Here is a 27304-nt window from a genome sequence, read left to right as displayed (position 1 = left end):
TAAGGTGACCCTATCATGGGGTTTTCTTAGAAAGACTCATTCAGAGGCTTGCCATTGCCTTCCCTCGAGGCTGTACATTTTGTTGTTTGGTCTGCACATTAGTTTAAGATGAATGTCTCAGCACAGTTCATATTGAAATCCTTACATTTTTCACCATGGCCATCACAGACATCAACGGTGGTTTGAATCTAAAGGTCTTTCCTCACCATCTTGCTGTTGTTCCTTTATATACCACCTTTTCTCCAATACTGATAATCAAGACAGCTTACAAATTACTAAAACAAGTACAGCTTTAAAACATAAAAATCAGTTTAAAACACATGTTTTTTTAAAGAAACAGTAAAATAATCTAGAGAGTTAAAACCATTTAAAATTCATTAAAAGGTAATATAAACATCAACAAAGCAGCATATCCATCAATCCCTATCAGCCTAAGAGCCTATGCAGACCGGCACTTTGTGCTGGCCTGTGGGCGGAGCCAGGGTGTAGTATCCACATGTTCGATGCCCAGCCCTGCCCCCAGGATGCCATTTTGGCATGTGCCGGTCTACATGGCACACACCATTCTGGCACGGCTCCAGCGCTCATGTACACAATACAGCCCTAAAGGGGTGTCATAAAGCCATAGTGCCATAGCTCTGGCACCCCTTGGAGAGCACAAAAAGGAGATGCTTTTTTTAGTTCCTTCTTGCACTCTCTGGAGGCCAGATTGGTGCCACAGCGTGTGGTTGCTGCATCCCTGATCTGGCCAGTAAAGGGGTGGCTGAATGCCACCCATTTATACAGCCCTATCTGAATAAGAAAGTTTCCACCTGCCATTCTAGTCACCTGCAATTTCCCCCCTTGTTTTATTCTGAGAACAGCTTTCATTGAATATAGAATGTTTTGTTGGTTTCTACTGCTATCTTTTTCTACCTTTTTAATAAAGAATTTTTTTTTTTTTTGGCTGCAAAGTCAGCTTGTCCTCGATCTGATTTCTTCCCTTCTACCTCATATTTACTTGGAGTCACTCTGGTTAATTATCCATTTAAAAAACCTTTTGCCTGTAAGATCCTGCAGAGAGTTAGGGGCTCTACAGACCGTCACTTTATGCTCGCTTTCACACACTGGAAACCCTTACTGTGCCACCACGCCACCATTATGGCACACACCTATCCACACGGTGCACACCATGATGACCTCCATGGCGTGCAGCACCCAAATGGTGCTGGCCAGAAGGGGCGTCATCATGGTACGCAAGCACACCTGTGATGCCCCTTCCAGGAAGCTTCTCAAAGCAGCTTCTTTTAGGGAGAAAGTCGGTGCCGCAGCATGTGGCTGCTGTGGCACTGACTCTGGGCAGGAAGAGGCAGCTTCCAGCTGTCCATCTGTACTGCACCTTAGTACCTGGAGGAGCTTTTCCCCAAAGCAGTAAAACAAGTGCACTGCTTTTAACAGTTGTGTACGTATGTGTCATGTTTGCAACAGGCTTTCTAGTTGTTATTGAACTGCAGCACTAGCCAGCATAGTCTAGGGTAGAGTGATCTTATTAGCTACATACCAACACCTGGAGGACTGCTTGATTCCCAGACTTGGCCTTTTACTTGTGTCCAAGTTACACATTTTATCTATGCAATAAAATTTATCATATTTTAAATTTATCTTGTTCTAGCTATTAAAGCAAAGGTGTTCCTCAGCTTTAATAACAGCTGTTATAAGCTGTCAAACCCTGCAACATTTCTGTTTATAACGCTTTGGAATACCAAGTGAATGAAAATTCTCATTAGCAGCCAAGGGTTACTTAGTGCTCCCATACAAATTTACATAAGATGCATGTGGATTGCATCACTATTGGATATAAACAGATCTGGAAAGTCTTTGGGTGTGTGTGTCATAATGAACAATGTACAGATTGCATGAATGGGACCAATATGGTAATAATATGAAAATTAAGCAACCAGCTAAGGCGATAAATCAATGGGATTAGATATATTGTTCATTACTTAATTTAAGGGCTCAATTTTCTTTACTGGAAATAAATCTTAAAACAGATGTAAAGCTGTTTCACTTTCTTCCTTCGGGCTACCCAGTTTCCTTCCTGACTTCTTTTAGTAGTTAGATTTAGTCAGGGAATAACTCCACAGTTTAGCTGCAAAGCTTTGAGGTCCTACTGCTAGAATCTTTTGGCAGTGAGAGAAATATGTAGTTCGGAAGAGGGAGGCATGACATGATGCACCCATACACAATCCCCCAAGGCAATGATAGGTGGTGAAGGTGAACTTTTATACTCTCAGCTCTCCTACTCATCATGCATTTTGATAGCAGTGGGTGATGGATGGAGGTGTTGTTTGTGGATCACTGGTTGCAACAAACAATTTGGAACTTGAGGCTGACACTGTGTCCCTCACTTGAACACTGGCAGTGTTATTAAGTAATATTAAGTCTCCTCACAAGGAGGCCTCTGCCACGGCGGCAAAGGAGAGATTTGAGTGTGCCTCTCCCAGCTTTGCTGTGGTGTTGAAAGTCACCCCATGAGGAGACCTCTGCTGCCATGGTGAAGGAGAGGGCCAAGTGTACCCTTTTGGCTGCTGCCATCCCCTGGCAGCCTTCACCCCCACACTGGCTAACATCAGAAGTGGGGATGCCACTGCTTCTAGTCCATTCTGGGGATTCTGAATATCTAATTTCTGATTTGGCTCTTCCTTTATGTTGATGAAGTCTTGCCTATGGAATGCTCAGTTTCCTATATGTATATCCATTTCTTCTGGGAATGGACTTTCAGACTATGGACAGCTGTATATGTCTATGCATTACCTGGATGTCATTTTTTAAAAAAATTGGTACATTTCCCAAATCTGTTTTGAGTGTAGAGTTTCATTTGTTGTCTGGAGAGATGAGAAAACTGGCTATTAAGAAAACCAGTGGTCCGGTAACTGTCCTTTTTGGACACTGAAATGGAAGCTACAATGTCTACATGCACTTAAAGTTTGCATGTAGGGACTCTCTTTATTGTCTTTATATGATTGAAGATTGGTGTAACCTCCTCACAGGATTAGATTTAGGCAGATAAGGAAGATCATGTCACTTAACATCAGGGTTATCCCATGCTTCCAAAACATTCTGGAAAGTTGGGAAAACCTCCAGAGCATTGTGTAAAAGGGCCAGGGGATACATCATCATTATCATCATTGTCATCATCGCCATCTTGTTTATATGCCACCTTGCTCCAAAAATTGGTGTCCAAGGCATTTACACTTTTAAAAAGAAAAAATACAGCTAAAAACATACAAAAAGTGTACATTAAAATGGAATTAAGCTAGCCACAATATTAAATCAATTTAAACCTATACTTTAAAAAGATAAAATGTAAATCAAAAAATAAAAAGCATTGAAAAGTAGTTCAGTTTAAAACTATACAGCACTCTTACCCTGTTTTAAAAACGTTACTGTTTAATAAGCATGGCAGAATAACAAGGTTTTTGTCTGTTGACAGAAGGACAGCAAGGAGAGGACCATTCTGGCTTCCCTAGGAAGAGAATTCCAGAATTTAGGAGGCAGCCACTGCGAAGACCTTATCACACATCCTGACCAACTAAGACTGTTTCATGGTTAGGATTCTCAAGTAAGCAATACCACGTAGTACATCATCCAACTTCTGTATACATGGTTTTAACAGCATGCTAGGTGCTATGATAGGAACACATTTCCCCCCAAACAACACACACACACACACACACACTTTTTTGTTTGGGGGAAAATGTGTGTGTGTGTGTAATGTTAGCTGTTTAAAATCAGTTTAGGAGGTGGTGGTGAGGGTGTTTGGAACTTCATATTAACTCCCAATGTTCTTAGTGTTGTGTTTTTCCAGATTCCAGAACAAGTGTCTTTAGCATAGGCACAGAGTAATGTACCGGAGAAAGATGTTGTCCTTTCCAACCCACAAACCATACTCTAACAAAAAGAAAAATAATGTTTTTGCATCTCTACTGCCAATCTAAGAACTTTTTATTGCTTGAAAATTTTGTTACAGCTTATTCATTTCCTCTTTTATCTCATTGCCTTTACATAGCTGATTTGCTATTCACATGCAGTCCTTTTTGGGTGATAAGAAGAATGGGTCTTGTGTTTGTCTTATGTTACAAGGACAATTGAGCTTCAATCTCATCCAAGTAATTTGAGCTGAGCCACTGAAATACTCAGTTGAATATATGTTGCAGGTACATTAAAGTGCAGTAGTGCTCACCAGTTTCATGCATTTTAAAATAGATTGCACATTCCATTCCGCATGGCAAAATTCCTTACTTGTTTCATTAAAGCTAGTGGGATTTCTCTAAAGTAACAAGTAACTTGAAGTTTTTGATCACTATTGTAAATATGATAAATCCCACTAACCAGATTTATTACTGTTGACCACATTAACGAACAATTTTAGATTTCCTCAGAATTCCTCATGTATTTGACTAATGTTCATTTTGAAATCTTGTTCAATGGAGAATTTTGGAAGAAATTCTAGATTAAATGATGAAATACTTCAGAAAGTTTTATTCCACCTCCCATTCCAGCTTAAATAAGAATCAAATCACCAGAAAGAGTATTTCATTAGATGGCTTATATAACTATGCAGCGAGTCCTGTGTATCCCCTAGGTTTGATTCCAAGACCTCCCATTAATATCAGAATCCATGGATGCTGAAGTCCCTTTACATAAAATGGCATAGTAGAATGGTGTTCCTTATATAAAATAGAAAAATCAAGGTTTGCTATTTGGAACTTCCTGGAATATTTTCAAAGTGTAGACAGTTGAATCTGTGGATGAAGAATCCATGGATATGGAAGGCTGATTGTATATCCATTAGTCTATAAAGCTAAAAGGGTTTGTCTAGTCACAAAGAAGGACAATGGAAAACAATTGTACTAAGAAATTAACTTTTTTAAAAAAAGAAAATCATATTTGAGTCCTACCATATGGAGTAAGTAGTCTCCTATCTCCTCACATTTCATAATATTCATGAATACTCTTCAGGAGTACCTCTCTGTCTGTTTGGGCCTATAGAATCATAGAAGTAGAGGAGACCACTAGGGCCATCCAGATCAGCCCCCCACTACACAAGTTGAATAACCTGCATCTTTTAGCATGAGGCTCAGTTCAAGTTGGATGGGGGACAGGGCTTGGATGCTGATCAGGCCCAGTTGGGTAGAGGAGTCTCTTGCAACACCTTGTGGTATGGGTAAATGGGATCATACTCAGCTCAGGGGCAGATAGACCTGCCTCATGCTCAAGTGCCAGGGGAGTCACACAGTAGCTTCTGCCCATGTGGATTACTGCACCTGTCATCTCAGATATACTCATCAGGTCCAGACCCAAACTTAGTGCAAGCCTTCTGAGCTGGAATCAGGAAGGTTTTTCAATGCAAATATATCCTGGTTGATAAAGTTGCTGCTGAATCTGCAAATATTCTTAAAATGCATATTCAAAAATATGAAACATATCAATGTGAAGTTTCTGACAGTCCCCACAACAAAAACACATCACTACTACTTGTAAATATTTAAATGCCATTCATTTTGAAACTGAAATAATCCTACACATTTCATTGAATTTGGACATAGAGATTAAGGCTGAAATCTTGGATGGTGTGTGCACAATTCCTTCCTTCCCCCCACTAGATAAATGGTAAGTATGCTGAGGCCACTGTCACAGCTGTTAAATGACTATGGAAGGGGAGTAGGGAGGGACATCCCTGCTGCAGTTTGTTAGATGAAGAAGCAGAGGTTTAAAATACCTCTGCCTCTCTTAGGGTTTATTTCAGGAAGGACATGATCCAGTGCCCAAAGCCCATATATCTTTCTTCCCATTTCAACACAGCAACAACCTCATGAGGCTTGGGAACTGCCTGGGGATCATGATTTAAGAAGCTATGTATCAGACTAAATCAGAAGTGTCTAGTTTTATGCACCACAATCAGTTCTAGATAATGATATAAATGGCATGTTGCCAGAATGAGCTGTAATTGCAGATGTAAACAATAGTCCTCAATTGCCTAGCTATTTTTCTTTTTTTTTTTTCTCCCCCCCCCCCTTTTTTTTTTTCGGTTAAAAAAAGCAGTATTTCATGTTGTAATATTAGGCATTCCTATTGCATTGACAAAGAGCACTGGGAAAAAACAATTAAAGAAAGAAATGAATTTGGATTTAACAGTAGAAACTCAAAGAACTATGTAGGCAAAGGAGGAAGATTAGGAACAGTCTCAACAGAATTTTCTACATCAGCTTGATACTGAAAAATCTATAGAAGACAGGAATTGATCACAACATAATCACAATGAATCAAGAAACATAATATTTCAAACTTACTCACATGCAGGATGTGTGTGTGTGTGTAATGTGCCTTCAAGTTGCTTGCCAACTTATGGTGACCCCATGAATTTTATAGGGTTTCTTAAAGAAGAAACACTCAGAGATGGTTTTGGCAGTTCCTCCCTCTGAAATATAGCCTACAGCACTTGGTATCCATTGGTGGTCCCCCATCCAAACACTAACTAGGGATGATCCTGCTTAGATTTCAAGATTGCATAGAATCTGATGTTTTGGGGTATTTACTCTTCCCCCACATATACAGAATCTCTTCTCTAATCCAGAACATTACTGAGCTCTGGTAGTGCAATGATTAAATGCTGATACTGCAGCCACAAGGTTGTGAGTTTGGTTCCAAGGTTGACTCAGCCTTCCATCCTTTCATAGGTCAGTAAAATGAGTACCCAGCTTGTTGGAGGCAAGTGCTTACAGACTCAACTACTTAGAGAGTGCTAAGTTCACTATGAATCAATACAAAAATGTAAATGCTAAATGTTATTAACAAAAATATTGTAACATTCTATACATTGTTCTTTAGTTTTGATTTATATCCTGCATTTCTCCTGAATGGGAGCCAAAGCATCTTGCTACCCATATTTCACTAAGCATTTGGATTTTATTGCTTCTCCTCTCACAGCTGCTCTGAACTGAACATTAGTTCTGCCACTGCTGGACCCAGAGTGGCTTTGCTGCTCTGGAGTAAACTAACCTGTTTCACACACCAAGAAAAGCCTTCGACTTCCTATATTGTCTCCTATGACTAGACGTAAGGAAAACCATAGAAAAGCTTGCAGGCTTGAATGCCTTTATTACATCCTCAGCTGAACACCTAATCATCTTTCACTTCTCACTCCAATTTGCAGGATTAGAAACCTCAAAGCTCAGGGTGGTAGCAGGTGCTGAATGTTCCATGCTAGCAATTTGAAAAATTGCACTGCAAGCAAATCTCCCACACTGCAAATTAAGGCCTGGTGTCTGTTGCTCTATGCCCAGGCTCAGAAAAGAATCAGCAAGAATGGAGGAAGATGTATGAAAGTGAGCAACAATAATCACAGCTGTGGCTTGTACACATGTCTGTGGGACTTACAAGAGTGGAGACTCATTCTGAAACTTGGGGGTTCAAGGATTATTTCTAATAAAAATGTCAACTTTTCCAACCAGCAGTTGGCACTGATACCAATGTTTTAAAAATACATTTACAGCTGGACACAAATGATTACAGAGGTTGTAAAAATTTAAGTTTTCAAATTAACATACTCCAGAGGAGTATGATGTAATAAAAACAAGGCTTTCTGGCAACCTAAAGTTTAGCAGATTTATTGAGGCATCAACATCTGTAGATAGAGCCCACTTCATCAAATACACGAAATATCAACTTACGTAATATTTTGACAAAATGGGCTTTTGTCCATGTCAAACACATACCACGACAAATATATTAAATTGCATATGTCACAAACATACTGCTATTTTTAAAGCAGTATCGTAGCAATGTTAACAGGAATCATCAATTGTGTCTAAATAAGAATATTAGAAGGTTACAATACTTCCAGTACTTGCTGTACTAGAAAGTGTCCTTTTTTCATCTCATTTCAGTCAGGTACTGGTTAAGAATAAATTTCCTTTCTTTCTCTGCCTCTCCCCTGTTCCACATATTGTTCCCCAAAGGTGTCTCAGCTCAGCTGTCTGCTTTAGTGATGAGTGGCTCAGACACCCAGTGTTATCAAGGAATGCTCCGGGTGTCTCTGTAGTCCTCGATCTGACAGCTTGATACAAGGAGAAACACAACAAAGAAGCTGACACCAAAGGAGAAGAAAAACGTGAAATTTCCATGTTTATATGATGTCTACAGAAGACGAGGAACAGTGCAGTGAAGGACTCATGAGTATCAAACTGGACGTAGGTGAAAAGAAACCAACAATAATATTTTTTTAAAAAAACTGGAATACCCCCCAATTAAGCATTATATAAGACAGAAAAAAATCGAACATAAGGAGAGATAAAGGACAATAGGACTCCATGCTAAACCATGAGGTGGGAGTTTAGCTGTCTTCAAACTCATGGGCAATGCTATCTTTTCCCTCACAATACTTTGTCTGTCTGTCTACCTATCTATCTTAACAATAAAATAAAACTTTATTTATACCCTGCCTCTCTATCAATGACAATTGAGGTGGCTTACAGTTAAAAGAATCCATACAAAATCCCATATCCCTCCCCCCCAAAAAACCCCATCAATTAAACAATTAACTGTTAAAACACACAGTAAAATATAAAAAAAAAGCGAATGAGGCAGCAGTAAAAATATTGAGAGATGTATACTGAGCATATCTGCAAATGATATATAGAGGTGTGGGTTTTTTTTGCACAAATGTTAATAGTGTAATTTTCCTCTGTAAAATACATAACAGATCACGAACAAGAACAAAAATACACATATTAGAGGTTGTGTACCATAGTAATTTCAGATTCATACTGTCCCCATGTTTTATTTTGTTTTTTTCTGTAACATGGAAGCTGTTATGTTATGAAATGTTTACACTGTATAGTAACTTCTCCGGGGGCTGTACTAAGACAGAGGTTTATCTGAAGGGTACATAGATGAGGACTGTGCTTTTCTTTTTCTTTTCTTTTTTAAAATCTGAGCTTGCTGACTGGATTCCAGCATTGCCATCATTTCTAATTCAAAGTGCTGTGAGGATTAGTGTCAGAAGCCTTTCATCAAGCAGGCTTTTTGCAGTGTTTTGATATGCATTGTGGTAACATTGATGACTAGAATCCTGTATGGAAGATATGTATGTGTAAGCACTGTAGTTAGAGAGCCAGTGTGGTATAGCCATTTGAGCATTGGACTAGGACTCTGGAGGTCAGGGTTTGATTCCCCAGTCAACCATGGAAACCCACTGGGTGACTATTGGTCAGTCACACATTCTCAACCCTAGAAAACCCTGTGATGGGTTTGCTTTGCTTACCTTTGATTACCTCTGCCCAGTAAATGGGGCTTGTGGGCTTGTGAATACATAACAGTAACATGTGCAGAACTCTAATTTACTTATTTGTAACTGCTGTAGGGGATTCTGGTCCATGATTTTGGTTATTGTAGTAAATTTAATATTTGATTTGTTTTTAATCTGTGTTGCATTTCCTTTTTAGAAACGATGATTGCTAAATGTCTTCCATGCTATTTTTGTAGTAGAAATTCAGGATGAATCTGTAATAAATAGACAGCAATAAATTATACTACTTTTATTGTTGCTATTATTCACCTGAAAACTGTCAGTGATTAATTATTGCCCCAGAAGGGGTCCAGTGCCAGTTTTTTGCTTTTTGTTTTGCCAACCTTTGAGCGTTATATTTTCCACATTTGGGAAAGACTTCCTCTTTCTTACTTTCTAAAGCTTCCTTGACGTTTCTCATTAACTAAGCTGTCATCCTCTTCAACTTCATAGCTTTTCTAATCTGTGGTAGACATTTCATATGACTTCTGGCTGCAAGGCTTGTGTCTATAAACTTTCCATTGAGCTTCTATTATAACAATTTTATAGTAGAGGGGATTTGACCCTATAGACTCTTCCTTTCAACTTCCTTAGCTAATCCCTTCAATTTTGAGGGTTCCTTTTTTTGAAATGAAATTTGACCTTGCTGGAATTTGATACTATTTTCCATTTACAGGTATGCTGAACTAATAGCATTGTGGGTCACTGTTCCTCAGGAGTTAAAAAGCAGTTTCATTTCAGACCAGATCTAGGATATCCCATTGAATTACTGTAAATCAAGGGTCACCATTCCATTATAGGATTAATGACCAACTGTTCTAAGACACAATTGTTTATTGTATCTAGAAATTTTGTCTTTTTGTCACAGCTTGTGTGTACATACATAAAAATCACTAGTTTTTGCAACGTCTCTCCTGGTTTCTTTTTTCTGTCTCAAGATTTGGTACAAATGAACATGCACAATGACATGGACCAGAATAAGACTGTTTTATGCCTCTCCATTTCTTGCAGTAATTCTATAGCATCACCTCTCCTCATCTATGAATTGTGTAGAGCAATATTTTACCCAATGTATCCAACATGGGCAAATGGGCAACCTGCAGCTATGGGGCCCTTGGTTGCTCCCTCTCTACTCTCCCTGCCAAGCCAGAAGGATCCCACACCCATTTCTGTGCAGTCCAGCTATTCAGGTCAGATGTAATTTGGGAAATGCTGTGCCTTATTGTAAGCAATTTCTAGCTACCAACTGATAGTAGTTGGCAAAGAGAAAGCAGACTTTGAGAGCAACAGGTTTGTGCAACCCGGGGACAGGCTTTGCCATGTCATTTCTATTATATAATCTTGAGTTAGTGACTTATTAAGCAGTTACTGACCAGATTTTTTTTTGTCTGTTTGATAGGCTTATTGTATTTATGATCACTTTTAGTACCAAGCATTCCCAGTTTGTCATTTGGACCTGAAGTTTCAGGCTTAGATGCATAACCAACTACAAATTGTGTTGTCAGTGTCCTTTCTATGTATATTTCCCACTACATTTTTGTAATCTCCCCAGAAGAGATGCAAATCTTTTTGCTAATTTTGTTCTCATATGCAACAAAGAAGTTCAAAAGTTTTCTGTGTGCTGTGTGAATTTTTATGCATCTTAAACTTATATTTGGAATTTTCTGTGAAGAATTCATTTGTATTAAAAAAAGGAAGTTTGTGCTACAATGGATCGGTTTTTTTGCACAAACATTTATTTTGTTTAATTTAAAGTCACCCTTTCTTGTCAATCATGGACATATTTACAAATAATCATTATTCCTAACTCAATAGTCTGATAAACTGAAACATTTACACCATCACCCTGAGCGACAGCTTTATTGAAATTAGTGGTCTCCTAGCTCTTCTCAGTTTTAATCCAGAAATTAGCTTATGGAAACAACTGTTCTGTAGCATTTTAGTTGTCCCTCTATTGATCAAGTAGAGTCATTCTTTTTGCTACTAGTTCACTTTGTCCTACAGTGTTTCCCAATAAACTAATTCATTTTAATATCAGGTCTCATCCACATGCTGAGACTGTATATCGGTGACTTGGAAAAGTTCTTATCCTCATCAGGATGTCTTGACACATGAAGACATCCCTCTGACACATGAAGATACGGGTAGTTCAACCATGGTTGGGGGAGGAATGTGAAGATTTTTCAAGTCAGAATTTCTTGTGAAAAAATCTAGGAAATCAAGGAAATCTTTTGTTTTCAAGAAAAAAAATTTTTGTTCAGAAAACAGTACATTTTGCTGTGCCACCGTCACTGAGTTTTGCACAAATGCACTATTTGTATGCCAAATATCTTTTTCCTCATGTAAAAGAACAACACTAATTAGAACTAGATCTTTTTTTGTTTTGCTAGCTCTATATGCTAAATGACTAAGACACCAACTTTAACAACTGCAACATTGGCAAGTTGGCCCAGTTCAAGGCCCAATGGAGTGAACTCCCATCACTAGTCCCAGCTTCTGCCAACCTAGCAGTTTGAAAGCATGTAAATGCAAGTAGATAAATAGGTACTACTTCAGTGAAAAGGTAACCATGCAGTCATGCTGGCCGTGGAGTCATCTTTGACAATACTGACTCCCTTGGCTTAGTAACAGCTACCACCCTCTATAGCTGGGCACAACTTGACAAATCATGTCAAAGGGAAAACTTTTACCTTTACCTTTATATGTAGAAGTAGGAATATTTTTAAACACCCTACTTTAGAGGTACTGGAATTTAATTTAGATTTGGACTATATAGTTCCCTGTGTTTGGGGGACAAATGAGCACAAGAACTAGTGATTCATGTTCTGCCTTATATGCCTATCTAAATACAATGCTATGTCCATAACCTTCATAACAGCTAGGGCTTTTCCCCCAAACACTTCTTATGGTAGCATGGCATTCCCTGCTGCATGCTCCAGGGAAGTCACCCTGGCTGATTACATGGGGGTGGCTTCAAGATGCTCCAGGGATGTAGCGTTTACATGCTGGATGCTGCCAGAGCATCCAGAAGCTGTCCTGGGGCTGCAGCGGGGCTGCCAAAGACAGCCCTTTACCAGCCCAAATATTTGGGGTAGCACTAGGCAGATTAGGGCTGTGGTCTGCAGTTGTTGTGGTCCTGGGGCAACCAGTTCCAGGGCAGTCCTAATCCACCCTTTCTGGGCCATCTGTTTTGGCCCTTACAAAACCATTTCTTTCTGTTTTCCTTGTCACTAGTATATTATTCCTAGCAAGAGTCATTTCACTCCCTCTCCAGCACTATGGAGGTGTGGAGTGTGTGGATAGCACCAGGGTACTTCTTAAAGGTGACACCACTGCTCTTCAAACATCTGCCGTTAGGCAGAAACAGACTGTGGCATTCACCTGTGTCCCACTAAAATGCTGAAGAGATGGGGTGAGTGAGGTGATGCTCAGTGAGAGGAGAAAGGTGAGGACCAAATTTTTTAAAAAAATTTAAATTTCAAATTTCAAAAAACTAATTATATATTTTTAATTTTTTTTAATTTTCTTTAAAAACTTCACATTTTACCAAATTTTTACTTTAAGCACATGAAACTATGTGTAGAAACTATTTTTACTTTAAGCACATGAAAATATATTTAGGCTGTGTGTATGATATTGTAATTTAAAAGTATAATTTTAATTTTGCTGGTTGTTTATGTCACAACTATTACCATTACAGTGCACCCACGTTATACGCAGGTGCACTTTACGCAGACTTGAGAGTACACACTCAAGCTGAGGGGAGCGCACAGGGCACAAGGGGCGGTGCGTCCCATTCAAATGAATGGGGCGTACGCCCGTGGTGCCCTACATGCTCCTGCACCTCTGCGCCTCTGCACACAAGCGCCATTCAAAAGAATGGGGCTGCAGCATATAGGGAATTAGCCTTACGCGGGGGGCGGGGTATGGAAAGGATCCCCTGCGTAAGGCAAAGGCAAGCTGTACATACAGCAACATATGGTCATTACAATTTATGAGTACCATTAGTAAAAAAAGTGTTACTAAAGGCTCTGTATGGTGTGGTATAGGAGGAGGTCAATGTGGGGAGGTGGCACCATGAGTTACCGCACCCAGTGACACCAACCCTAGTGATGCCACTTCTCTCCAAGGGCAAATTCCCAGGCTAAGGAGGAGTCATCACATAAAAAAAAGGTTTCCCTTCTATGCTAAGCACTCATTTCTTTTTCTTCAGTACGACAAGGCATTCGTGCCCTAAAACGTTATCCTCCATAACAGCAGAAGGCTGTGTAGCTTAGATCTATTTCTATTAAGCATCTTACCATGCAGGCAGATTTCCTGAAGTGTGCCTCTATTGTTTAAGATTTTTTGATTAACCAGAAGACAGTCTGGATCTTGCATATAAAAATATTCAAGTAATAGATGAATTCCCTAAATGTAGCTGTTGCAAAGAGAGTTTTTCATACAGAGACACTATTTTATATTCAATGGGGAAAATGAACAAAAGCATTTTGATAGGTTAATGAATTTAAGGAATTATAATTGAAATTCAACCAGGAACTTTCTGAAGGAAAATATTTACTGTGATCAATCCCCCCCCCCCCCCCCCGTGATTGCTCTACATCTCACACAATAATGTCATAATTGCATGATATAAATATGTTACTATTGGAAGCTTTTTTTTGTTTTGTTTCTTTCTTTTCACTTTCCTTCTATATTAAGGTGAATGTTGGTGAACTTTTTTTCCTTTCATGTGAGGGAGGTTTGAATCATCTTGGATGAACATAACAATGAAGCTCTGGTGTTTACAAAATGTGTCAGATGGATAATGTTCACTAATGAAGGGGTATATTAAAGTATAGCAATTCTTCCCAGTTTTATGATGTTTTAATGGTACTGGTAATAAGGGAACTGAAGATGGATACTAACAATAAATAAGTATCCAGCTCTGAATTAGTAAACAGTTTGGTATGCTGTAATATTATCACTGTATAATGAACTAATTTAAAAAGAAGCATACCTATATTTGTATCCATTGTACACAAGATAGTCTCATGCTATTTTGTGTATAACCTTTTTAATCTTTTTTATGAAGTACTCCAATGAGCAAAGCAAACACACTCACACTCAGAAAGAAAAAAAGTGCAACCCTAGATGCTGGTTGGCAAAGAAATAGCATACAGCACTGTAGCTTAATACCAAGATTCTGTCGGTGATATACACTAATGTAAACCCTGGTTATCAGGGACATTACAGAAAATTATAATAATGAATAATATTCTGACATGTCGCCAGAAATCAGTGGAAAAGGAGAAATTAGTAACAGAGTTTAGACATAGAAAATTCTTGATTCGGTTGTTCTGTGCAGGTAATTTTAATTGCTGGATGGGTGCTGGTAATGTGGAATAGCAGCTATGGGTATATTTTTTGTCACTGACTGCCATCCATTTCCAATATAGTGGAGAAACTGGGACTCCTAACCATAGCACATGATATCTCCATATCCATATTGTCTAACTAAGATATAATAATATTTTAATAATATAATATTTATTTATTTATACCCCGCTCTTCAGCCAAAAGACTATTATATTAATGGCATAGCACAATGTACTGAACAAAAATAAAATAAAATATTGTAAATGTTAACTACTGCTACTATTCAAGTTCACTTCATGGTTCTCATTTTATCCTCCAGCAAATTCATTCAAAATCAGACCCGTACTGGATTGTAAGCTCCTCCTGCAACAAAATGTAGCATATTTCCCCCATATATTTAAAATGCACATTATTGTTGCACATTTTTGTATGTATACATATCTGCATACATTTCTGATTGAATGGACTCTTGTGAAAAATTAAGAGGTATCACTGACATTTCACAAAGAGCAATCTACAAGGTGTAAAGCACACACACACACACACACACACACACACACACACACATATATGAACAGAGCCTTCAAGTCCCAGTTCACAAAAGTGGCTAGAAAGTTTCCATGGTTGATGGTATCAAAAGCTGTAGAATGGTCCAGCAGAACTAACATGGAGTTACTCCCACCATCATCATTTCCTGTGTATATTGTCACTAACATGACCCAACCCGGTTTCATAACCAGGTCTGAAACTAGACTGAAATCAATCTGGCTGGTAATCATGTAGTCAGCCACCAGATCCCCTGAACCTCCAAATCTACTAAATTCCCCTCCCTCAAAAAATGCAAAAATGTGTGTGGAGTCTTGCAGCCAAAATTGAATGGTGAGTGTTTGGGCTTGAAAATGTCCCCCTTCCCCCAGTAAAAAAAACAAGAGGTAAATCATTCAGCGGTGAACAAAAGTGACTTCCATTTGGCCAAAATGTCACAATCTTTACCATCAGACATGCCAATGCAGCCCACCCATGATCTAGAGGATGCTCAGTGCATACCCACCTCAATCTAAATTTTCTGTCTCATGTAGGATGTTCCAAAGGCAAATAGTCAAAGCACCACAGTTATTATAAACATCTGGAAACTGGATATTTTTATATTCCTCTTGTTAGACTCTGCCCATGCCTGAATCTACCCCTCCTCTTTAATATCAGATTTAAGCCCTCTATGATCCTAATGGGAATGAGAAGGTCACATAGGTTAGCTTAGGGGTTGCCAAGAGGATTTGTTTTCAAGACATTTCAGAGGAGGTAACAAATGCCAACATTGCACTAACAAAGGAATGAAACCTAGAATGGTGAGAAAGAGTAAACAACTCCATCAGCATGCACATTAAGGCATTCTGCTGCAGCAATACACCCATTCTCACCCCCAGGTTACATCTTTGGAAGACCCAGCTTCAAAGTGTCATGTAGGCATGTCAAAGTTTTGGGCCATTTTGGGCTCAACAATCCCTTGGATTTTGTCCCAGGCTACAAATTTCCTTTAAATATGAGAGGCTTTCCTTAGTTTGCCAGCTGAGTCTTGCAGCAGGCACGACTGCTGTCAGTCTGTTTTGACACAGCTCCTCGAATGGTTCACCCAAACCCTTCTGTCTAATGGGAGCCTTTGAGTCCTCCATTTCCCCCAGGACACTCAACAATCAAGGCTGTGATCCTTCAGGTGCAGTTATCTCCTAGTTATCTCAATCTAACATCTTTATTTTTCTAGTTGTGTGTGTGCATGTGCATGTTGATTTCTTTTTTAAGTTATTTCGTGGAGGATGTGCCTCTGTACCTTCTCTTTGCCTCTCCCCTCTGTATACATAAAGATGGTCCCTAGGCTGTATAACCCAGCCAATAATTTGAGCTAATATTTAATTCCCCCAAGTTGAACTATCTTCAGAGGTGGAGCTTCTGTCATGGTTCCATATTGTGAGTGTGGCATACTTTAAATGTTCAATATATCTTACTTTAAAATATATGTTGAATGTTGACTGTGTACTTAATTACTTTAAGTTAATATTCGAATTGGATTGTTTGTTTAATACTATTTTTTTAAAAACATACTACTTATTATTTTGGTTATTTTGGTTTAACTTGTAAGATACTTCAGGCCACATATTGGGAGATAGGAGAGGTATAAATAAAAAGAATAAACAAAGTAAATCCCATGCCATTCCAAATTACAGAACCGAATTGTTCCTGCATGTGGTCAAGCCAGCCATGGATCTGAACTCTGTTAAAAATGCAATAATCCTGTTCATACAGAAAGCCTGAAGGACAGGGATATTTCATTTTCATTCCTTCATTGCACATCTATTATTAGAATGTATTTATATGATTTCTCTATATAATTTATATCAACAGATTAAAATACAGCAAATAATAGACACATAATACTGTGAAAAACATGAACACAAGTTAAAAATACATAATCAGTTTAAAAGCATACATATTAAAAATAATCAGCTCATAATTTTAAACATAATCTGGATAGACCTTCTGGGAAAGATTGGCCTTTAATGCAGTTTTAAACTCAGACAGTGTATCTAGCTATCAAATCTCATCCAGCAGGTCATTCCACAGGTTTGGGGGCAGCTGAAGATAAAGTCCTCTTGGTGATAGTTGTCAGAATAGTCCTGGCTGACTGAAGTAAATGTCCCCCAGAAGATCTGAGTGCATTCATTCATTTTTATTTATTTCCTTTTTATGCTACCTTTCTCCCAGAAGGGGACCCAAAGTGATACAGAAATAAAAACCTTTTAAAATACCTTATAATAATTTTTTGAAAAACAATTTAAAACATCAAGTAAAAAAACAGTATAAAATTACATATGTTAAAAACTACAGTACACACCCCATATAATAAACACCCCATATAAAAGCCATCCCATAATTATGTATTAAATGCCTGCCTGAATAAAAGCATTTTCACTTGCCATACAGGGTGGATTATATGAGAGAAGGCAATCCCATAGGATCCAAACCATGTACGGCTTTAGAGGTAACAACTAAAACGTTATAACTTGCCTGGAAATTAATTGGTGGTAAGTAAAGTGATTTTAACACAGGTATAATATGATCATTCCTAGATGCACAAGTCCAGATATGAAGCAGAATGAGATGGGAAAATTTTATTGGCTGTTTGGAAACTTCAAACTGGGGATTTTAGCTGAGCTTGAAAAGTTACTTTTAAGAATAATGAATATAATGGCATGCTGAAACCATTCATAACTGACCAGTAATAGTGAAGCTCTGTACCCCAGAGTGTTGTAGCACCTCTACTTCCTTATGGATGGCTTCAGCAGGTCATTATATCAATTCTTTAAAGTAACTTTCTGCAGTCTGGTTTTGGAATGAGAGGACTTGCAGCAGCAGCTAAGTGCGTGTATTTATGTATGCAGAATTCAAGCTTCACTTACTGCTATACTATAAAATGGCTAGAGGAAAAAGCAGCAAGACATGGTCCATGGAGTCTTTAATAGATAGCAATTTGTATTGGTTTATCTTGTTTTTAAGTGTTGGTTTTAAATGACCTTGAGCAATTTTTTTTGTCTTTTTCTGTTTTTGCAATGATAGGGTACAAATGCTGCAAACAAATAAAAGAATATCATTGAGGCAAGACATCTATAACCACATTACCTGATTGTAAGTGCCATTAAATATAAATATAAATATAGTAGCACTTATTCTTGGATTAAAATGCACCAGATTGTATTATTCACCCCACGGGCGTCAGATATTTCCTAACTGGAATAACTAGAATTAAAAGGAGTGTAATACTAAGAGGTTATACAGACATTGCTTTTTTATACTGTGATGATGCAAATCATGTCACTCATGTATTCCGTGTTTGTTATTCACACTATGAAACTGCATTGATGCACATCTCTGTAAGTTCAGACGCTCACATGCACAGGCATTTGAATAAAGATGGGGTCAATGATATGAATGCATTTGGAACACGTTCAAGACATACAACATTTTATCTGTGATCTATTCACATCTATTGGTATCAGTTATTCACACTACTGACAATGCAGATTAAAAAAAAAAATACTCAGGGGAAAACCTGATTATCCCAGATTAAGTGGGGGTTATTTTGTTGTTGTTGTTTGGTAGCCCTCCATTGTTCACACATTGCATGTGAACAATGGAGATTCAACCCAGATACATCCTGCATTATTTTCACAGTACAAATAACCCATAAAATACAATGGAACACAGACTGTTGTTATTCTTGTTCCTGTTCTTGTTGTTATGTAAGTTCAAGTAGTCTCCAATTTATGGAGATCCCATGATAGGCTTTTGGCAGATTTTTTTCAGAGGATATGTGCCGTTGCCTTCCTCTTAGGCAAAGAGAGTGTGATTTGTCCACCCACTGGACTTCCATGGCTCAGCGGGGATTCAAACCCTGGTCTCCCACAGTCTTATTTGAACACTTAACCATAACACCATGCTGGAGCATAGACAGCAATTCCCAAGCTGCCAAAGCTCCACCCCTGCCAGTCCAGCCATACTACAAAATAGAGATCATAGAATCATAGAATCGAAGCGTTGGAAGAGATCGCAAGGGCCATCCCGTCCACCCCTCTGCCATGAAGGAAATCCAAATCAAAGCATCCTCGACAGATGGCCATCCAGCCTCTGCTTAAAGACCTCCAAGGAAGGAGACCCCACTACACTCTGAGGGAGTTTGTTCCACTGTCGAACAGCCCCCACTGTCAGGAAGTTCCTCCTAATGTTGAGGTGGAATCTCTTTTCCTGAAGCTTGCATCCATTGTTCCGGGTCCTGGTCTCTGGAGCAGCAGAAAACAAGCTTGCTCCCTCCTCAATATGACATCCCTTCAAATATTTAAACAGGACTATCATATCACCTCTTAACCTTCTCTTCTCCAGGCTGAACATCCCCAGCTCCCTAAGTCGTTCCTCATAGGGCATGGTTTCCAGACCTTTCACCATTTTAGTCGCCCTCCTTTTCTCTTTCTTCCTGTTGAAGAGAGGTAGCTCCACCCCAGCACACACTTCATACTGATTGCAAGCAATGCACTAAACACTAATCTCATAGTAGTTTCAGGACTTTCCTCAACCACCCTGCAGTCCATCAGGGTGCCTAGAGGGTTCTCCAGCCCCCTGCCCCAAGAAGTATTGGCTATTAGTCATTGGGAAACAAAATTTTAACACCAATTATAGGGCTAGTGAATACACCTCCAATACTGGTGATATATTTGAGTACTTGGAGAGATCTGTCAAGATTTCTGCTCCCCCCCTTTCCCAGTTCTTTTTAACCTCTGCAAATTAAAGGTTGTCCAAGTGTCTGTAGGTGGTGGGAGGGGGATTCAAGAGTAAACCTCCATGACAGGGCCTCCCTCTCCATCACTGCAATGGAATATCTGAAAAATCCACAGGACTGTAGACTGAATTGGTTAGTCCAGTGAATGAAGTAAAACAACAACAACAATGTTGTGTACTTTATTGTGTATTGATATTTATTTGTTTATTTTCTATATCTTAGTTTCTCCAGGAATAATGGGAAAGAAGGAAAGTCATTCTTTGTGAGTCTATACCCTTGCCAGCCACTTTCTCACTTTTCTATAAGTTGTCTTTCTTTCTCTTCTATTATTGTCATCAGCTTCATAGTTTGTGAAGTTTTGGATCATCACTTATTTGAATTATCTCCAAGAATATAGGAATAAGGGAGATATCACCAGATAATGTGATACATTCTAAACAGTATCTCATTTTGCAATTATGCTGTTGTGATCCTATCCATGTCAATTTCCATCAGATATTTTTCTAAAAAATCCATTTGGAATTCTTCCCCAAGAACCTACATCATCATCATCGTCGTCGTCATCGTCATCATCCCCCCCCCCCCCCATCCTCACCTTTCTCTTCCTTGACAGTGATATTTGGAAACAATCCAGGGCAGGAAGAAAAACATCCTGGTATGTGGGTTTGTGGCAAAGCCACAAAGCAGTTGACAAAATAGGTTAGAGCAGCAACTTACAGATGATATGTTTCCTCGGAGTCCTTTCATCTAATACTTGTAATCTCACAGCAGGCACAGCCAAGAGTATTTTCCAGCAAGTCTTATTGATTCACATAGGAATAACAAATAATACCTGAGGCTTGCACTTCTTCCAAAATATTGTAGCTACCGTAAGGGAATAAAAAAGAATCTCATTGTTCAATCTGATTTGGGCTACAGTTTCTCTAGCTTGCTGAGCATTATGGTATTTTTTGAAGAAAGAGGTCTTTATTGACCAAACTCAAAGTGATGAAGGAACACTCCTTCTGGTAATAAAATCAGTTGGAGAAAATCTAAGATTTTACAGCCCATTAAACTGCTATTAAAGACCAATGGTGGGGATTTCTTTCAAAGATGAACTTGTGCTGTGTGAGAATTCAACAGTGACACCGGGGGGGGGGGGGGGAGAGGGGGGGGGGAGAACCAACACGATTCTTATCAAAGTCCATGCTATTAAAGAAATGAAACTGGAGCTGTACAAAGCCAAAGACACCAATTATGGGTAATGGTGCAGAACCAGGTTACATCAGCATTGAGTTTCAGGCCGTTTGCATTCCATTTTACCTGCATTTGCAGAAAGCTGAGCCAGTGTCAACTTCTACTTAGAACGCAGTTGATCACAGAGCTATAGAGAGTCAAGCTGACACATAAGAGGAAGAGAAAGGTTCTGGGTCATGTCCCTGCTGGATTTTAATTCTTTCTTATTAGGCACAACAATAAAGCCAAGTGCCTGTTTGATTTTTGAGACCAAAATTAATGAATATGCATTGGATGCCACTGAGTCACCAAGGTCTTTGAAGCAGGAACGGATGGGGAGGGGGCAAATGCAGGACATGTCATGTAGAAGAAAAATATTTTTGAAACATTTCAGTAGGAAAGCATGTGAAGCTTAAAGTGCCCCCTGTCATATCCTTGTTTTTTTTTTGCATCGTGCATGAAGGACAGTGTAGATTCTGACCTGTCATCCACCAAACTGAATGCAGCCTACTGGTGAGATGTGATCCACCTATGTTGTGATATACTGTCTCTTGTGTTGTTTGCCTAGTGGTGCAAAAAGAGGATGTGATGCAGGCCATCGCTCCTTAGTGAGTTGAGTTTGTCTTTATGGATAAAAAAGAATCAATTTGTTTGCTCTATTTGAATTTTATTCATTGTGGAGGAAACATTATCAGGTCATGTTGGGATTTCTTATTTTATTGTTAATGATTAAAAATCTGACAGTCTTCATCTTTCCCTGTTGGACAGTATTGTATGTTCACTTTTTAAATGGAGTTGAAGAAAGCTTCAAAAAGGAAAGTAAGCAGGAAAACTTCAGTTGTACGTAGTTGTGCATTATCTCAATAATCCTTCCAGCAACCTTGTAAATGTTATCATCATCATATTTCAGATTGGAGAGGGAGGTAAGCCTTGGAGACAGTAGCTTGCCTTAAGCCACCCACTTAATTCATAGCTGAGAAGATATTTAATGGGAAATGTCTTGATTCACAGTTCATTCTCTTTGTCTCTACATTACAGGAAAACTCTTTTCATTCAGTCCCAATGGTTTAACCTTGAACTAGTATAGGGATTGAATAAAATGAAGACAAGCCCTGAAGAACAGTCTTTTGAAGACTGTATACCTGCATTTATACATTTGAGAAGAGCTGGTCTTGCCTTAGATTGTCCTTTGACTATGCAACTTTAGCTGCCAATTTTCAGGTAGTAGCTTGCAATGCAAACTGTAGCCATTCTTGTAACCTCTGTCTAAATCATATATGGAACAATTCAATGAAAATGTCAATGCAAATCAATTTGCAATACATATTTCCCTAGAAGAAATCCCACTAAAGTCAGATGAATTTATTTTTGAGATGCATTGAACTGTAAAGTCACACTGTGACAGATGGTCACCTGTAATGTAGAAATAATGCAGTTTGACACCACTTTAAGTACTGTAGCACCATCCTGGGATCCTGGGAAGCCTGACATTTGTAGATTTACAATGTTTTAGCCCTCTTTGCCATAATTCTGGTGCCTCACAAAGCTACAAATCTCAGGATTCTGTTGGATGGCATCATGGCCTTTAAAGTGGTGTCAAACTGCTCCCAAAGTCTGTTTATCATCCTGATATTTACATAAATTCTCTATGTGTAGAAAGGAAAATGGAAGAAGTGAAATCAGCAAAGAAATTCTGCATGCAGAGCCTCAGACCTAACAATGGTTTCCAAGCCTGGGTCCTCAAATTTTGTTGGACTACAACTCCCAGAAGTCCTAGCCATCCTGTTTAATATTCAGTATGCTGTAGACCAACAACATCTAGCAACTATGTTTAATAACCACAGGGAAGGAAGGAATACTGGACTTGGATGTCCCTTAATATCTTATAGGAATGATATGTGTTTCATGCTGTGTTTGTGAGCTGGAAGCTTTTGACTTTGACATAGCAAAGTTGCCAAGTTCATAATAAAATTAGAGGTGTAGATGGACGTGTCCATGTCAAAGAAGAAATAAAAAACCCTGAACCTGCCCAATGACTAATTTACCCACCTCTGTGTTTTCACAGAGAGGCATTCATTTTAAAAACACTTGGGCTGGTTACAGTCATAATTGCATATAATATCCATTATCTTTTAATATGAATTATCCTTCATCACTTGTTACATTTATCGGTAGATCCCTTCACAAACTCACCAGACGCTCAGATTCCAATTTGTTCTCTCAGCTTGACTAATGATGAAAAGTATCAAAAATGACTATTATGTGTTTATAAATCACCTCCTTTATCCTGAGGTGACTTTGGGATTTCATGCTTTTGAATATTGTTTTGCTGTGCTATGTAAATGCTAAACAAAAATGCAAAATGTAAAGGAAACAGAAAACAGTCATTACATTTGGTGGCAAAAGCGCTAAACCTGATAATTTTTCATGCATGTAAAACTGAAACATTCAATAAATATATTCCCAGTGTTCACACTCAGAAAAAGACAATATTTATTGCATATTTAATTATGTTGAGAAAGTGTTTGCTAGCATGGATCTGGATAAAATACATTTTTGGACTTTCTTATTCTTTCTATTTATTCATTTACATACATTCTGGGAATATTAAATATATACTTTAACATGAAGATACAGATGATTTATTTAGTCTTTATACTACAATATGAAAGAACATGATGAAAGAACCATAGCATCATAGAAGAAAATTTAGAATAACCACCATATAATACACACACAGAGATAGGCTGAGTCTGCACTACAGTAATAATAGAGTTTGATACCACTTTGACTCCCATGGTTGAATGCTGTGGAATTCTGGAAACTGTAGCTTTGTGAGCCACTTAATCTTCTCTGTCAGATAGTTCTGGTGCCACAACTGTTGGAAGAGTTTTGCATTCTATTTTCCCTTCTTAAATTAGATAAGGATTTCCTGCATGAAATCTCCCCCCTTTCTTGTTCAAACTAATCATATGACAGGTCACTCCCCCTTTTGGGAAGAACTAACACTCTAAACATTCTCTCTCAAGTTTTTCAAATGAACTGCACATTTTCCATCTTCCTCCTCTCTCAGCTTTCTTTGGAAAGATGGTGAGAGGAAGATTGCTTTTCTACCTGAACTATTCACTAGTTAGATTAGGATATAGCTGCTATGTAAATATAGATTAAACCAGTAAGCTTTTGTTTTAAACTACAAGCTATGTATTTGTTGTTTTTGGAGTCTCAGTTCTTAGGGAAGCATAGGCGCGTTACAGATGCGCCTATAGTGCGTATTAGGGTTAGGAAGGGACATATTACGGTTAGAAAGGGGCGTCACTTCCTGACGCCCCTAACCCCAGTACAGACTGAGTCCATACAAAATGGCGGCGCCCTATGCACACGGGCGGCACCATGGGGACATCACCACCGTGCCGCCTCCAAATGGGGCAGCACGGAAGTGACGTCCTTGCACTGCGCGAGGGGACCTGGGGCGCTCTTTTGGCAGCCCCGGAAAGAGCTCCATTTCGGAGCTCCTTCCACAACTTGCATCGCTGGCACAGCCTCTACACGGCTGCGCCAACGATGCAAATGAGAAAGGGGCCAAGTGGCACCACCGTCGGGTGTCCTTGGGGCATGAAGCCCCAAGAACACCTCTTTCCAGGCCGCGGGGAAGCGGCCTTTTGCTGCTTCCCCGCGGCCTGGAATGCAGCGGATCGGGCCTCAGAAGTTGCCGCTGTGGCAGCTGAGGCCCCGATCCAGCAGGGAAAGGGCCGGATACAGGCCGCCCCAAATGGGCGGTCTGTAAAGCGCCAAAGTTACAAAAAGGTGCATTTCTGCTACTCTGCTGATAATGAAGCTAGACCCTAACAGGCTTGGCTTTGATATTTTTGATATTTAATATTTTTGTTTCCTTTCCAAGGATGAAGCCTTAGGAAACTTAAATTAGTCTACAACAACAAATTACTAACCCCTGAATTCCATAGCACTGAGCCATGGCAAATGTATGTGGTTTCAAATTGCATTATTTTTGCAGTGCTGATGAACCACAGACACCCAGACTTAGGCCCCAAACACACGGGCCAAATGAAGAGGCTTCTGGCCACTGTAGGGGTGTGCCCCTGAAATGATGCATGCTCTTAAAGTGGCCAGAAGCCGTGGCAAGGCCAAGATAGCCTGAAGCCAGCAGGAGCTTCTTCTAATTAAATATTGAAGACATGGCTACTGGGAAACATGGTCAGTGGGTTTTACAGTGTCAGCGCTATGTCCAGACAATACACTCCTCTTCATGCCTTCACTGAATCTACAAGATGCATGTCCATTCATGGTGCAGAAGGCACAACACCGGGTTCAAGATGAATATGCAGTGAATAATGTGCTTTTCTACATCATTTTTATCCCACTCCCCAATTGGAATTGATGGGACTTTTTTTATTTCATGCACAAATATATGCCTTTGAATCAAACTGAGGCACAAGTTGCTGTTACTGTGCTATTCCAATTACAATTGTTTGAACGTCTCCCCTCATTATCTTTTGGAAGTCTTTTTTCTTTCTTTGATAAGCTGTCCTAGGTTCTTTGCCCTACAAGAGCTGTTCCTGCACTGATTTAAAAGCAAGGAGTGTTCTTTTGATTAAATATGTATTTGTAAGACATAACTGCTATATACCATGGTACCTACAGTTCACTGACCCTCACAAGAATTGTGTCTGCAATGGCAGTGTTTTGTTGGGGAATTGCTAGCTTATGGGTTGTGCTATTTGAATTTGAATATCTATTTGAATATCAAAGCTCTAAAAGAGTGTACTTGTGGCAAGTTATGAATTTAATCCTCAGTTGTTTGAATGCCAAAGCTGAAAAAGGAGAAGATTAGAAAAGGAATACGTCAAATGTGTATCAACCTTAAGTTCAAAGGCACGTTTGACGTGTTCTATATGTGTGCATTCTCTCTAGATATCTATGAGAGCGATTCTTAGGCAGTACTTTTATGTGGATCCAGAAGACAGGGGGAATGAGTATTCTGTATTCTGTATAAGACTTACCTGCATGTTCCATTATAATTTCTTAAATACAGACTGAATCCTATATATCTCATATTGAAAATTCATTTTCTACTTTTGATAGATACAAAAGGCTTCTTTTTTATTTTCCCAGTACTGAGTTGGGTGTGAATATACATAGGAGGTTGATATTCACTGTCTCTCTCTCTCCAGTTTTCAGTCCTTCTTCTGGTGATTTCTGGACAGGCTTGCTAATTTGTTTTTTTGCAGGTCAATGAGTCATGTTAGTGTTGAGCCTTAGCCTGGAGAGGTTGAAGACCACTGGGTTAATTAACTGTGCCAGCCATTTCTGCTGTTTCTTCCCTACATTTTTTTTAAGGAGCCAAGAAGAAGTTGCTATTTAAATTTAGGTAATAAACATAGCTAATGGAGTTTTAAATGGTATTTAAATTATGTCTAAGCAGATCTCTAAACTCATTTAGCAAACAAATAACTGCTAATGGTTTAGATGAAAAGTCTTCTGTACAGGGTAATGGGCTTTGAAGGGAAAGCAAAATGGGTCAGTAGAAATCCCCTATCATATTAGCTCACAATTTATGTTTTATTCCATCTGAAATATTTTTAAGCTGAAGTGTTTCAGTATGTCCTCCTAACATGGACCCTATCAAATGTCAAATGATTACAAAAGATTGGGTCCAGACCAGGTTGAAAGGTTGAGTTTAGGTCCCGTTCAAATTGGCGTGAAAAGGAAGTCTTCATTGGCAATAACGTTTGTGGAGTGCAAGTATCAGCTTGCAGCATGATATATTGCACAAGGGAAATTTTGAGCTGGTTGTATCCATTGTACAATTACTTGCAGTTAAGGTAGGGACTTAATAACTGCACAATGAAACTACTTGCAGAAACATGCTTGGGACACCACTCTTCAGCATAAACCAAGAAATAAAACTGCTTGGCACAAATGAAATTGCATCAAAATTTGTTGTTCTTGTTGTGTGCCTCAAAGTCATTTTTTACGTATGGCAACTCTATGGCAAACCTAACCTATTATGGAGTTTTCTTGGCAAGTGTCTTCAGAGGGGGGTTGCCATTGCCATCCTCTGA

At 39.0% G+C, this 27304-nt stretch overlaps 1 long non-coding RNA gene across 3 annotated transcripts in view; it reads left to right on the top strand.

Annotated features, from left to right (window-relative positions):
- Positions 1 to 27304, top strand: part of LOC121919420 — a 77138-nt gene that overhangs the window by 41110 nt on the left and 8724 nt on the right. For 2 of the 3 annotated variants that reach the window (XR_006101476.1, XR_006101473.1), the window contains 2 exons: positions 3473 to 3601; positions 18296 to 18544. This is a non-coding gene — a long non-coding RNA (uncharacterized LOC121919420). Of the gene's footprint in view, positions 1 to 3472; positions 3602 to 18295; positions 18545 to 27304 lie in introns of those variants that run through there. The other variant, XR_006101474.1, reaches the window with a different exon arrangement.

This window comes from Sceloporus undulatus, chromosome 1 (assembly GCF_019175285.1).
Source record: "Sceloporus undulatus isolate JIND9_A2432 ecotype Alabama chromosome 1, SceUnd_v1.1, whole genome shotgun sequence".
In the NCBI taxonomy this organism is placed as follows: domain Eukaryota; kingdom Metazoa; phylum Chordata; class Lepidosauria; order Squamata; family Phrynosomatidae; genus Sceloporus; species Sceloporus undulatus.
Note: the sequence above shows the minus strand (reverse complement) of the source record. Positions and strands in the feature narration are given on the sequence as shown.